Source organism: Diachasmimorpha longicaudata, chromosome 4 (assembly GCF_034640455.1).
Source record: "Diachasmimorpha longicaudata isolate KC_UGA_2023 chromosome 4, iyDiaLong2, whole genome shotgun sequence".
NCBI lineage: Eukaryota > Metazoa > Arthropoda > Insecta > Hymenoptera > Braconidae > Diachasmimorpha > Diachasmimorpha longicaudata.
The window spans coordinates 298427-313231 of NC_087228.1; the positions used below are offsets into that span (position 1 = coordinate 298427).

General features: G+C 40.2%; 1 long non-coding RNA gene across 7 annotated transcripts in view; it reads left to right on the forward strand.

Moving 5' to 3' along the window:
- LOC135161239 (uncharacterized) overlaps positions 1-14805 on the forward strand; it is a 123651-nt gene that overhangs the window by 34454 nt on the left and 74392 nt on the right. For all 7 annotated transcript variants that reach the window (XR_010298739.1, XR_010298743.1, XR_010298737.1 and 4 more), the window contains 3 exons: positions 846-982; positions 1058-1161; positions 2668-2839. This is a non-coding gene — a long non-coding RNA (uncharacterized LOC135161239). The remainder of the gene's footprint in view (positions 1-845; positions 983-1057; positions 1162-2667; positions 2840-14805) is intronic.

Genomic DNA, 14805 nt, shown 5'->3' on the forward strand with positions numbered 1-14805 from the left:
AAGCTCCGCAACAGTTCAAGGTATCATGACTTTAGTGATTTATAACATTAACTTGTGCTGCATCCTCCCATCCAGCCCTATGAAAACAAATATTTTTCTCCTTTCCTTTGGAAAGTATCAAAGGATTGTAGTGCATAACTGGTTAGAAAGAGAGACTTCTTAGTGAACTAGCTACAAAATTTTGCATTAGTCTCAAGAAGATTCAACTTGATGCTGTAGATCCAGAGTGAAGGGGGTAGAGGCTTCTCCATTGAGGAAAGCAAGGAGAAGTAGGGGAGGGGGATGGGGATGGGGATGGGGAAAGGAGGTCGTACGTTGAAAGACATCGTCCAACAGACGACCAAGTGGTGAGTGGAAAGGAGAGAGAAGAAGGAGGTAGGGAACAGTGGTAGAGCCGACAAACAGCACGGTGCTGTAGCCTATCTAGTCCAACGACGGAGTTTGCTCATAAACTCTTGAGAAACTTTGCAGACAAATACAGAAATATTCCGTAATGGAAACACGTCCCTCACAAATTAAATGTCGTAATAAAGAGGATCCGCTGAGGCATGATGGTCTATATACATCGGTGAGGGGGGAAAAGGGCAGAGTTGAGTTTTGTTACCTTTTATACATTTTAGATGGGTGATAAATCGTGCTGTGAATGTTGAACAAGTACTTGTCAATGTAAATTTTTTTCATATTTCCCATCGTACCTCAATTTTAACCAAATTGAGAAACTGAGCCTGATTAGGCGGATCTGAGTTGCATCAACCACCGGAGTGATATCTACTTTCCTTTATCGATTCATCTTCATCAACATTCAGATAATTACTTACAATACAATGCTTGATTTTTTTTTTCAGACGAATTGTTGAATATCGCCGGAGGGAGCCACTGGGCAAATCTCAGTTGTTGATTGTGTCGAGTATCGGATCTACAGCAATCAACAAGATCGTAACCCTCAGCGTGATCCCCCGGAGGAGTGAATCTTGAGGACTTGGTAAGTAGTTATCCTCCACGTGAATTTCAACTTGCTTCAGCTGCACATAGTATAACCTCAGGGCGTTATCCACAGGGTAAGAAAAGCGTAACAGTACGCTGGAGAATATAGCCGAAGGATCACCTCAGAAGGAGAAGGGTTCGGGGCCCATTACAAGCATCAAAACTCCATATCAGCAGGTAATACCAATGAAAATCTATACACCAGATAATGACAGTTAGCTTCTTATTGTTATAATTCCGTAACAACCGGTAGTTTCTATCATTCAGTGAGATCAGAATAAATCCGCTTGGCGGTAACGTTATTCTCGTTATTACGAGTCCCCGGTTCACTCTCTTCGGTCCCTTTGTTTTACGTCGATTTCAAGATGGCGTGCTTAATGCGTCTCGTAACTTCTTGAAAGACGACCGCGACGTCGACAATCTTCCCTTCTACTTCTTTTCTCAGCTTCTCCTATTATTGGCAACGCTTCAGAGTGATGTAAGGAGAAACTGTATCCTTTCATCGTTCCTTATGTTGGCTCCTTTGCATCGATACGACAGCTATTTGTCATTATAACACACTTGAATCATTGTGTTGGAATATATATATATGTGTTTTCCACTGTTGGCATCATCTCCTTTCCCCTTTCTACCGTTCGACAATCAGAAACGCCGGAGGTTAGTGTCATTCGATATCCCGCGATATTATTACGGACGGCTGCCAGTCATATCTCTTTATTGAATCAACTGCCTCGCATAATAACCAGCAAAATGACGATCCCAACGTCTTCGTTGTCACATTACAAATCAATACTGCAATACCGTTCGAGACAAACTCTATAGTGCACTTTGATCTCTCAACCATCTGATTTATGCAAGAATGGCTTTCGAATTTGTCGTTAAACTTATGACTTTGTATTTTGTTTATTCACATCAAACGAATACATGAATTTTATGACTGGTTTTGATTCATGCCTTCTGATTGTCATTTGTGTCTTGGCCTTTGAGTGTAGGTTTGGATAAATTTTCCACCCCTAGTTTTAGTAACGCGCGACAATTTCAGTAAAATGTGTGACGGCATTGAGAGAGGCCCTAGACTCTTTGACTTCTAACGTTTAAGTGGAACCCATAAAAGAAACTGATTTACACACTTTGGACAAGTATGAAACCTGCATTTTAGGCACGAGACTAGACTGCCGTCAATGAATTCCCATTTATTTTCCGACGTGACATGTTTTCTCTTCTCTCAATCGCACAATCAAACAAAGCTTTATTTATTTATTTATAAATTTCAATCTTTTCCCATTGAACTGTGGGATGTGGTTTCAGGGAAACCGCTCGCTCACTTACCTCCAAAGAGTCAAACCGATCGGGCTTAAAAGCCCAAAGTCAAAAAAAGTAGAGATAGAAACAGGGGAGAAACATTCTCCATCGGTCGTATACGTCTCCATAAAAATTCTTGCGCTCTCCGCGAGCAGTGCGATCGTAATGAACCGATAGACATGAGAATACACCCGAAAACGCCAGGAGAAAAGTAGAAATACGAGGCACTTAGTCACGAATGAAACCTATAAATATCTGAAAAGTAAGAGGAAAAAAAATGGTTAGTCAACGGTAGTTAAGTCTCCCATTCTTCACGATCTGTCGTTATAAATGCTATTTCTGTTGGTGGAGCAATGTCTAACGTGTCGATGATGTTTACAGGTTCAATCCGTCCCGACTCATCATCAATAACCCAGTGTTTCACAATTGCTAGTGGAGACCAGAGATAGCACAACATGAAGAGGGAGGAATCAAGTGGAATTAATAAAGAATTCAGTTTGAGAATGTATTTAGCCGGAATAGATTTGGCGGTCTTCGGCTTTGCAGTATCGGGGTAAGTCCATTTATTTTTACAATCGGCTTTGGATCTAATAATGCACCAATGCGGTTCGTCTATTAGGAATACATATATGTATGTATGGCAAATGTTGAACTCTTTGGCGCTTCATATAGCATCTGTGATACAGGCGTTTACCATTGGCATTCCGAATTGGCAGTGCGAAGGGCAGAGGGCTATAACGAACGAGTTTTTTTCTCAGTCTGGCGGACTCTCTGTACTCTGCCGACTTCCTAAAGACGAATCTGTGATGTACGTTTTGGCCACTTCCTCACTGACTGTTTGGATACCTCGATCTCACTCATCTTTTCCTTTGGGCTTCTTCGGTTCTCTCTTTCTCTCTCTCTCTCTCTCTCTTTCTCTCCGGCGTTTACACTCAGCCACTCAGAGGAGGACGATAACACGCACGTGCGACGACCGAGGATGACGCTCGTATAAGTAAGCACTCTGTGATGCTCAACTCCTTTCTGCTCTCTGACTCTCGTCCAACATTATTGATTCACGCAGTTGGAACATCAAGGGAACGCGTTAAGTCGCTCTTGGAACAGATGTAGACAAACTTTGTTTTCCTCTTGTTTTTTTTTTTTCTTGTTAACAACGAGGAATCTGGGAATCAAACTTTAGGTACTCAACCACCGTCACACGTGGCAAAATTCAGGAATGTTGGAAGTTCGATTGAATTAGGGCTGTTTCAAGGAAGTGCACTTGGGGCTTTTGACTTTTCATGCTTTCAAGGATTTGTGGAGTCTTGAAGCTAGAGGCAAAAGGAAAGCATTGAATTGCTACGTAATTTAGATAGCGGTTGATATGCCAGAAGACATTATTTCATTGATTTATTGGATTGATAGGTTCAGAGAGATAGAGATCGATAATTTGGCTAAACTGTACTCTAATGTCCAGGTGTTCAATGGTCTTATCTCTTGGATTGCAAATGAATAGAGTTCAATGCCCCCTCCTCCCTCACAAATCAAGTACAAAAGAGTCTCACGCGTTCGCGAAACTCGAAATAATAAAAAAAAAAGGGAAGATTAAGTTGGAAATAAATCTCGTTCCGTTAGATTACCAAAGAGACTTTGGCTTACTGCAGTTCCCTTCTGTCTGCGACGTCCTGTTGACTCAGGAGCGCATTGCGGATACATCCGGGCGTTCCGTAATGTATCTCAAAAGCCATTCGAATAATAAAAATACCCGAAAAACACTAAACGTATAAAGTCAGCATGAGTAATTGAGAATGTTCCCTTTTATAAATCGCCGAAGACACTGGAGAGCGTCAATGGCTCATCGACGAAACATCCGGTGGCTTCTGGTATAGGAGGGGGGGGGGGAGAGGGTGTGTGTGCCTCCGCAGAATGCATGTGCCTCGTTTTTCAGGATGTATTTCTCGTTGACGACGGTTTTACGAGGGCCAAACGTTACGGGGATATCACGCATCGTCGGGGAGCAACGATCGGTACACGCGATGAGCAAGGCCGTTTTCATCTCATTCAAGGCATTCGGTGTTGACATTTTCAGTATTATTAAATTCTAGGGTATATTATTTTCACCGGAATAAATGCGATGATCGTTGTGCCATTAGAAATTCCATTCAATGACAGACTTTCATAAATTCTTATTCAAAATTGTCTCGTCGACTGTTGTTCAGAGGTGGGAAAGTATGTGTGGGTGGACATGGAGCGTCGATTATATTTTCGTCGTTGTAAATACCATCTATATTTACGAGCCACTGGTATATTTAGGGTAAATGGCATACGACACTTGTCCCCTCTCATACGAATGTGATAAAAAATTTTAGCGGGGTGAGAGGAGGTGAAAGCCTGCATAACGTAGACGAGGTGGGAGTGGTCACGGAATTGCTCGAACGTACACTCAAATCGCTCATTTTCCACTCTTCATTTGTCCTCTTGCCGCTATTTATATGAACAAATGCGGATGAACCATTGGTGTTCAAAGTTCCCTTCTTAATGATACCGACTAGTAATGATACCTCACTGCCAAAGCTGGCCGCTATTTTATCAAAATCATATTGGAAGAAAATAATTCACTAGTAGAGGTAGAGACTAGATTTTGTACATAATGCAAATAAAATAGGAAACATCACCTCATTTGAGTACCTAAAATAGTAATTAATCGCAAATACTCAAAATAGTATTTGAAATACCATTTTCTCTAGTGCTGATTGCTATAAACTTATTCACAGACGGTTAATATTGAAAATTGAATGCACGTGTTGGGTGTACATCAAAATCCCTGGGTAAAGTTGCTGCACTCTCGAGGTTTTGATATTGACGATACATTAATGATATAGCGTTGATAAATTTTCAACTGTCGCCTGTCAATTTATTTTGCAGGGAGAAATTATTGGTGGCGGTAGATGGCACATGCCAATTACTGGGAATGCAAATAATCGATGTGACTCGAATTTTCTTCGTATTCGAGCGGTCGTTTGCGACAGAGACCTTAACTATTTTCTTATTGCCTCGGTTTTCTTCGTTCTCGTTATTAGCAAAGAGCGATCTCTTTGATTTAAAGCGCTTGGGCCCTCGGGTGTAGACAGCTGCCACGTGGTTTCCTTACCAAACTCAACTTGTGTCTATTTATTCTCCTCTTGGAAGAAGCGTCTTCTCATTTTGAATATTTATGCTGAAAATGATAGTTGATTTTTTTTAGAAAATTTTTTAGCAAGTTGGTTGTATAGGTGGAGAGATGATCACTGGGTTGTACATAGCCATGTATTTTCCTTTTTATCCTTTAAATCAAGCCAAGATATTCAGTTTGAGGGTTTTTCACGCGTGTCCCATAAGTGAGACACTTTGACATGCGACATCTTCAACACGAACTTGATACCATTCGCTGGATTTTGAGGATCTATATTAAGAAGCAAAACGGAATGCCTGTGGAAAATAAGCACAGCATGAGACGAAACATGACGGCGGGGGTGCCATGGGTAATGTGGAAGGAGGTGTTTAAAGCATCAGTGGATGAGCCCAGACACAAAGCGCCAGATCATTTTGGCATAAGTCAAAACCTTTTCACTTTTGCACACGTATAATGCGCATATGGCGGATGGTTTTCCTCATGATTCTGACTGACTGTCCTTCTTACACTTGCTATCGCTTTCCAATGATGCACTCTCACTCCCCCTTTGAATAATGCTGGCGTATTCGCCACAGAACGACAGCCGTTAGAACTTAACACGTTCCGCGTTTATTTTCGAGTCAATTAGGCTCGTTTATTTGCCGGTGGAATCTTTAGCCGAATGTCATTATGCGTACGTTAATGGGTAATGACATCTTTCCGTGGACAGGTGATAGGGTTGCTTTTTCGGTTTGTGCTCTTCTGATTGTCGTAGAGATCTATTGGGGCCAGTAGACAGTCAAGGGGTTGGGACAAATTGAGCGGAAATTATTTTCATACTTGATTTTCAATTATAAACTATTTTCTTTATTTAAGAATTTTTTAACAATTTATCAACAAAATCCGCGAGCTTCAATGGCTTTTATGGATTTCCCAGAAATTTAGTGGAGAATTTGGCAGAGTTTGGAACATTAATTTACTTGAATTGCCAGAAAACCTTGAACTTGCGTTAGCTTTGTCCCCTCACAATCGGTTTCAAAATCCTTTGTGCAAAAATGAAGAGCAATTTTTAAGACGATTCTAAAGTTTACAATGATTGAAAAGAAAAATCCATCTATACTGTAATTGAATAAAAAGAGCCTTTTTCCTGATTTGAAATTAATAAATGAATCGAAAAAGGGATATACAATTTATACTGAAATATTCAAAGGACAGTTTGAAACTATAAGCCCTTGAATATATCCATCCAGACATGTTTGTGCTTGGTAATATCATTCAGATGTCGTCATTTGAATTATTACCAGAATGTCAGAGCCTCATCCCTAGGGGGATGTAGCAATCGAGAAAATGAAACTTTTGTTCTGAGGAGGCCAATTAACTGGTTTTTAGTTTTTCATTTTTCCAAGTGGAGCTTGCGATAGCAGTACTATACAAAGGATAGAGAGAATGAAGACAGAGTCGGCGTCCCTTTTTTCTCTCTTCAAAAAGAGAATCGGTCCACGCTGAGGGCCACGACGCGTACAAATGCGTCGATGAATAACCGAGTCATTTTATTTAGAGAACCCGATTCGTCTTTCCCCCGGGGGTCGCTCAGAATTCCATACCTACCGTGTTGAATCTCTAGGAATAGCAGCCACCAAATCGAACTCATTTTCCAAGAGCAAGGATTTTTCAAATTTTCCGCATTTTTTTTTCATTCATGCAGACGACGATTAATACGTGCAACGAATTGACTCTATCGATTAGGTTCTCTTCAGTTGGTCAATCTCTTGTAATTTCTCTTAACCATGAATTGGGAAATAACCTCCGCTTTTTTTTCGAATTTTAAAGAACTAAGAATTGATCGAATTCATGGAAATGTCGTGCTGATGTGGAAGAAATGAGGGCACTGCACTTTTGGCACGTTTTCGAACGGCCCCGTTTATTTTCTTGGAACGAAAAAGAATAAAAAACAAGAGGATAATTACAATTTTCCAACTATGTAGTGAGAGATTCATAAACCCATCATAACCATCAATTCTCGCCAAGGGATTAGGAGGGAGGGAGAGGAAGAGCAACGCCCCATCCCCCCAGCGACCACTGGAAGCGTCAGCAAACTGATTCGAATGACACTTCATTCTCAACCACAAGCGTCTTGTTGTCGCTGGCTGCGAAACGAGCGAGGACATCAACTCTTGTGGATCATTGCCAAGATAATCGAAAATTTTTATTATGGTTATTTGATGTCTACCTAGCAGGCGCGTGGGCAGACAGAGGATACTAGTCAAAGGAGATACACGCCTGCATCATGCATTTGTCTTGAGCACCGGATAAATGGAGTGGAAAATGGAATGCGAGAGTTATTTTTATAACATTAATTATTGGAACGATATAATAATCTTGGGAGGATATTATTGAGAGGACGTTACGCATGAAATTTTGAAAATTGTTCAGCCAAAAGCCTCACATATCATTTTCACGAAATTTCAATTACAATTTATATTGAGGTAATTAAATTTTAAACTCAATTGAGCCTTTTATAATCCGTGAAAATTAACGAGTGGATATTATAATTTTTTTGAAAATCCCTGTCAAATCCGAGGGCTCGTTACATATCTTTAAAATGCAAAATCTTCATTACCCAGGCTTTCATCCACATGTGATACGTGCCCGTGAATCACGTTCTACCGTAAATGGAATTTGTGATCCACAATGGCATCACAGTGGTATATTTACCTGGGAATACTAATACATTCCAACATCACATTCCCATTTTCTTATGCTAATCTAGCATTTCTAATTGCAAGAATGATGAATAAAAGTGCACTAGCGTTGTTACACTCAGTGAATGCTTTGAAAATGAAACTTGTCGCAAGAAAATCCGTCTACTGTATGACTTTTCTCTGCACTGTGACATGAGCATTACCAACTAGACATAATACGAAGAGTGACAGCAACGGGGGTGGAATGTGTACCTCTGAGAATATGACCGATACACGAAGAAAGTCGGACTTGGTTGATGTTTGTTGGCCAGCTAAGATGACTGTATACACTGCCGTGAAGATATGACCCGCCTTTGTCGTGCCAAAATTTCTCATCCGGAATACAGTTTAACACGACTGTTTCTTCTTCTTCTTCTCCTTCTTCTTCTTCTTCTTCTTCTTCTTCTTCTTCCTCAACGGTACAAACCGTCTTCATGGAGTCAGGTGGTCCAGAGAGATGCTTGAGGGCTTCCTGTCTTAATTTTCATAGATTTTTCATTGCTCTTTTTGTCATTCCAATGCCGGCCAAAATATTCACAAACATTTCAGTGCTAACTTCAATGTCACCGGCCAACGTGGATGATGACAGCAGCACAAAGGCACTCGCCAGAGGGAATAATTTATTGAAAACTAGCTTAATAAATCTCATTAGACAGAATACTCTTGACAAAAAGCTACAGCTCATTTAGAGATATTTTGTGCTGATCATTTAAACATTTTATGGTTGTGTAGTTCAAGAGATTAATGTCCACTCAGTCTTTTTCAGTGTTATAATCCAATAATCCAATAGGACGTGCAGCCACCAAGCATTTAATACCTTTCATTATTTATTCATTATCATCTCGCTATTATGGATTCTTTCCATCGAATGACCAATCCAAGTGTCTGTCAAATATTTCCTCTTCTCTTAGTTGACAATACCAAGGAACAAACCCACTGTATCCGATGACAGATACCCCTCAAGTTTTCAACGTCATGCGTACCGCGAGAATGCTCAATCGTCCAGATCGAATCGTCCGACGCGTATCCGTTATGAATCCCCGACGTTTTAAACTTAGTGTATTCACCTCCCCTCCCAGCCCTGAGTTTGTGTACTTTGCCTGGACGCTCTGTCCACCTCTTTCCTCTTCTTCGTCTTTGGATACGGTGCTTAACATACAGCAACGCAGATATTATTGGATCGAATGCATCACGTCAAACGATACGTGAAATAAGTTATAGGTTAGTGGCTGCATTGGCACCGCTCGTGACAGCCTATTCCTGGAATGCCCTGTTTGCCACTAAGTAGACTCTGTGTCTGGCAAAATAAAAGATGCTCCTCAAATCTCAATCCAATTACCATAAGTACCGAGTTATATTTCTTTCCAACAAATGAATTTTATCCTCAACAATGTGTTGCTCCTCCATTGTTATCTGGATAATGTTTTTTCAATGATTCACCCAGCAAATGGAACTGTAAATAATTCAGTGCCAGGATTTTGCGTCACGACTTGAAAATTGACAGCACCGAATAGCGTGCCATCACCTGACAAGACAGACATCAAGATCCGGCCGATTCAATCCTTCTATTTTTGTTCTCAACTTCTAACTTTGTATTCTCGCCATCTGATGGTTCTGTTCTCGGTGAGTGGATGCATCCAGTGGGCGGTTGGTGCATTAATTCAAACGGATCAACGATCCTCCTTCATTCTTATTGCCATTTCATTTCAATCAAAATCATCTTCACGGCGTTGACTTTTCTACGTGGGGATCTTCCGGGTGTCATCGGCCAACTGGTCGATGCAATCACGAGACAAGTCTCCTTTGGAAAGGGGTGGCCTCGATCCAAAGATACCGTTTGTCTACCTATATTTACTCCATTTTGCCGGTACGAAAATTGTCAAGCAATCGGTATCACTTGCCAATGATTTTTGCGGTGACCGAGCGTCAACGCCGTGCCTTCACAATTATAGAAATTTCAACAGTCGAATGCACTGAAATACGAGTGGCAATTGCTTGCGTGGTTTCTTCAACATCTCACATGATGAATTTTAACAATTGCTGTAACCGTGATGCGATGACATTGATTCGGTTCACAATTACCAACTCTGCATTGACAGAAAAAAACAAAAATGGCTTTATCCAGAGCCACCACCCCCTTAATCTCAGACAGTAACCACTGAATGTTGATGGTATACAAAAATAACATGTAAGAGAGAAAGAGAATTGGGGACATATATTTTTACGGTACTTTATGAAAGAGAGAGAAAGAGAGCCGTGTTTTAGTCCAATGACTAATTGCAAGAACAACAATAGATATATTTTACAAGGGGTGCGCCAGAGGAAGAGGTGGAGAATTTACGCCCAAGGGGTAGGGAATGGCCGGTAGAAATACATTTATTATAAAATGAATGCGAGAAAGAGAGAGAGGGAAGAAGGAGGCCCGAGACAACAATCGAATACGTGTCGCAACAGAAACTGTTGAGGGAGAGACCTCGTTCTTCGTTATCTCTCACCGTAAATTAATCTCGACCCTTCTTCTCCCCACCCCCCCTCCCTTGCCGGTTAGTTGTAAAAATTTTTCCCCTACCGATTATTTCAAAAATATCACCCGCTTGAAGCGGGGCAATCTCTCATCTCATTTCATTACATTTATATATAGAGCCTTTGGTTTTTTTTCTCATCCCTCCAATCTCGGAATTATTTTTCGAAGGAAATAAACTGAAGCAGACACGGCTGGTGTCTGTGAGACTGCGACAGCGGGAATAATCGATTCGGCAAACAAAACGTAGCGAAGCAAAAGCGTCGCGGCGCACTAGCGTCTTGCACCAACGCCACCAGACGCGCTTGGTGCTTTCAATTAGGCGGCCTTTGCCCGATTATTCCTTTGGGTGACTTCTGGTCACCGATGGAACGAAAGGGATTCATTAGTTTTCCAACATTTTTACCTTTTATTTAGCGATTAAAATATCACTCGAGTCAAGTTGGTGGATAACATTGGTGAAGATCCATCTAATCTTATCAATCCATCGGCTTTTTCTAAAGGAAAGTGTATTAGGATTAATAGGACTCCAATATGGGAAAATGTTGAATGATATTTTATGAAGAAAATATTTTAGCAGCGAAGAAATAAAGCGACATAAGTGACTTTTGATTGTTGGTTAGATTTTGATGAATGTCTTGAAATCTAGGGGAGGTGATCAAATTTTCATTGGCAGCTTTTTTTCCGGAGCGAATGGAGCACTACAATAGAAATTTCGCTATTTCTCAAAAACTAGACTCGGACATGAATCAACTTATCTACGGATATAGTGATTTTAGAAATAATGAGAGTACGAAAAGCGTACAGCAGACAACGTAATACTGCTTGAAAGTAGTAGTGTAGTATTGTCTATGGCCAAACCTTAATTGTTTAAATCTTACGTCCGAAAATAAAGTTTGTAACTTGTTGCAAGATATTGCTACATTGTCACGTTAACAGCATTTGTTCGTGAAAGAACAGCTCGTAATTTGGTGAGAAACGTTAATATCTAACTGGGATGACCGTGTGGTATTCAAACAACATGTTTTCCACCAGCTCTCTGCTATACCGAACAAATGCACCGTGTTAGCATAAATCTCGGAAATCCATTTGGTAGGCGCGAAGCCTATTACCGAAACGTCTCTGTGATGCCCCGTCACCACACACAGGCTAATTAAACAAATGTCCCGCTATATCAACCCGCGAATCACCAGTCTATATGACCCGCCCTTTGAACTTAATTTGGATCGTTAATACTGTACATACGTTTCGCCTGATGAACAAGAAAGAAGGTGAATATGGTAGTTTTTTTGGCGGCGGCGGCGGGGGGAGAGAGGAGGAAAGGGAAATGCAGAGAATACTCTTTAGCCCTGGTGAGAGGGATAGACTGCGAGTGGTATTGGCTTCTGCTGTCGAGAGGCAGTTGAATCTAGTTCACAAATCGCCCAATTTTTTATCTCTTTTTTCTTTATCTACATCTTTCTTTCCTGACAGATGTCAGTAAACTTGGAAATCGAACAAAGAACAGCCAGAGTTTTTTTAATCTATTTAAATCGAATGGAGTTTTTAATTTTTTGGAAGAGAAGCAGAAAACTTTAAGGAAAGTTAACGAAACACAATTATCGATATTTTCCATCGTTGTTTTTTTTTTTGAAAACTCAAATGTTCTGGACTTGAAAATTCATTAATAAACGAGAACTCTTTCTAATTTTGTTGAGAATTGAAAAGTTTAATTTTCACCGACAAACATTGCAGATACTGAAAAACCCTTCTAGAGTCAATTTAATGATTCCCTGTCTGTGGATTTTGTTCGCAGACATGAATATGTCGAGGATTTGATGTGAAGAAATGGGACATGGGAAAATTAAATCATTATAAATAGAATGACAATCGATATATTAGGGTCGCGTCTATCTCTAATACTTGGCCATAATTTAAGCATTAAAATGCGAGAGAGCAGTGTGCCAGGGTGGGCTATTAGCAGTTGAGGGGCGTGCGAGTACTGACGTCATCTCGATGCAATTATATTTTATGCCTTCACGACACCCAACGCTCAACTCTCTCTTCCCCTCTTGGTTTTTACCATTTCTCATGTACAACTCATCTTTCTTCCCACTGCTCATCTCTGTAACCCAGTGTTAAGTATAGATTTATAACTACTTAAAGTTTCGCGATTTATTTTGCGCTTATCGCCCGTCCGGATGTGTCTACCCACAGAGTTTACTTATCACTTAGCTGATGCAAATGTTTTTGGGGGGTTAAATTAAGCTGCAACTGATTGGAGTGAGATCTTATTATTAGTTTTCTTATTTGAGGGATCGAGTTTTTTTTAATCGTTTTTGTTTTTATTATATTTTGGGTTGTGCTTTCGGACTTTTCCTTTATTAAATTTCAACTTTAAAAAATTATCAACTGAATAATAAAACGGCTTTTGCCGTTGGTAGTTGACAATTCGATTGATTTTCATTCAATTATTTTCGGAGAATGGAAAATAAACATCTACAATGAATACTCAAAATAAAAAACTATTTTAATGAAATCCAAAAAAATTAAAAAATTTTCATTGAAATGGTAATTAACAATTCTTTTTTATTCGTTCCATCCCGTCCAGTATTTACAGAAATTTTTCTTTCTTAATTACTAACGTCTACGTTTCATTTCTGAACGTTAACATCAGTTTCAAACAATTATTCAATCTTTCTGCACTGTATTATTCACAGCTTTACCAAGAAATTAGTGGAATGGAGCTGAAAAATAAATGAATTAGGGGGCGATGATCTTCCCGTCAATTTTTATTTAAAATGATTCTCCATCGTCAGCCATCCATGTAAGTTGAATTCACCAGTAGTATTCCATACCGAAGAGATGGCAAAAGAGCAAGTGAGAGAGAGAGAGTTGGGAAAAGGCGGACGAGTAATAGCTACGGAATATTGGAATAATATGCAAAGTATATGAGGGATATATTAATTTTACGAAAACGGTGGAAACGTAGATAGCTTCGGGGAGGGGGGAGTGCGGGTGGTTATAGGGGGTGTAGGTGGTAGGTGTGGAGGTTGTGGCATCTCTGCATCTTTGCGAAAGAGCGGTTTCCTGTGTGTTCACGCTCTCCTCTCCCTCGCTCTCGCCGAAAAATGAAAACGAGAGAGACAGGTGGTAGAACGAGTCTCGGTGAACCTCCATACGCCTCTATACAAGGGTGAAGAGGGTAGGGGGAAGGTGGGCTCTGCGGATGGGAAAAGGAGTAAAGGGAAAAGCCGCGAGAGAAGAGGGCTCGCGGAAAGATGAGGAAACCCAGGGCTTCACAGACAAATAAATACACGATATTTCAACGAATGGGAAATGAGAGTTTGCCACGGGGCCCGCCTGGTACCTACCAGCTACTGCCTACTAGACTCACCCCGAGGAAAACTGAATTTTAATTCTACCATCACCGCGAATATTTCTCGATTCAACCGAGAGCTACCATATCCAAACCACACCGATATACATATCTACATCCAAGCATAAAATTCCTCATAATTTTTTACTCCTGGAGGGAGGTAAAAAATCGGCATGAGGAGAATTACAAAATGTGCAAGATTTATTTTTGCTAGTTTTACATCAATTTTTTTTTTTTTCGAATATTCTTTCCCGCTGGAAAAATAAGACCTGGTGGGAGCTATCGTCCAGGGAAATTATTACAGATGTTTGAAAACACATGCAAAAACATGCAATCTTCAGCAAATTGTCTTTTACTCCTCGTCCATTTCTTAAAATTCCATTTAAAAATGAAGTATTTGAAAAATGTTTTAGAAAAATTATACGTAATTTGTCAATTGATTTGTTATTGGGGGAAATGGATGACAGTAATATCAGTTGAATTGTCCCTAATTTACAAGAAAAATCATTAGGATAAAATACCCCTCCACCTATACTTAAGAGGAACGTAAATTTATCGAAATTGTCGTTAATTCTTTTGCTAATATTCAATTGTAAAAAAAGGGAAATCAAGGGCTCAATATGGTGCAAAAGGAACTGCCAAGAAATAGTGAAAAAGCCTCGTTCCGTCAGTTGCGACTTTCGTCATAACTTCCACCCGAGAATTCATCGGGGAATGAGGAATTGAAGTTGCGGCAACGGAGTGTTGGTGCAGCGTCGTGATCGTGAGT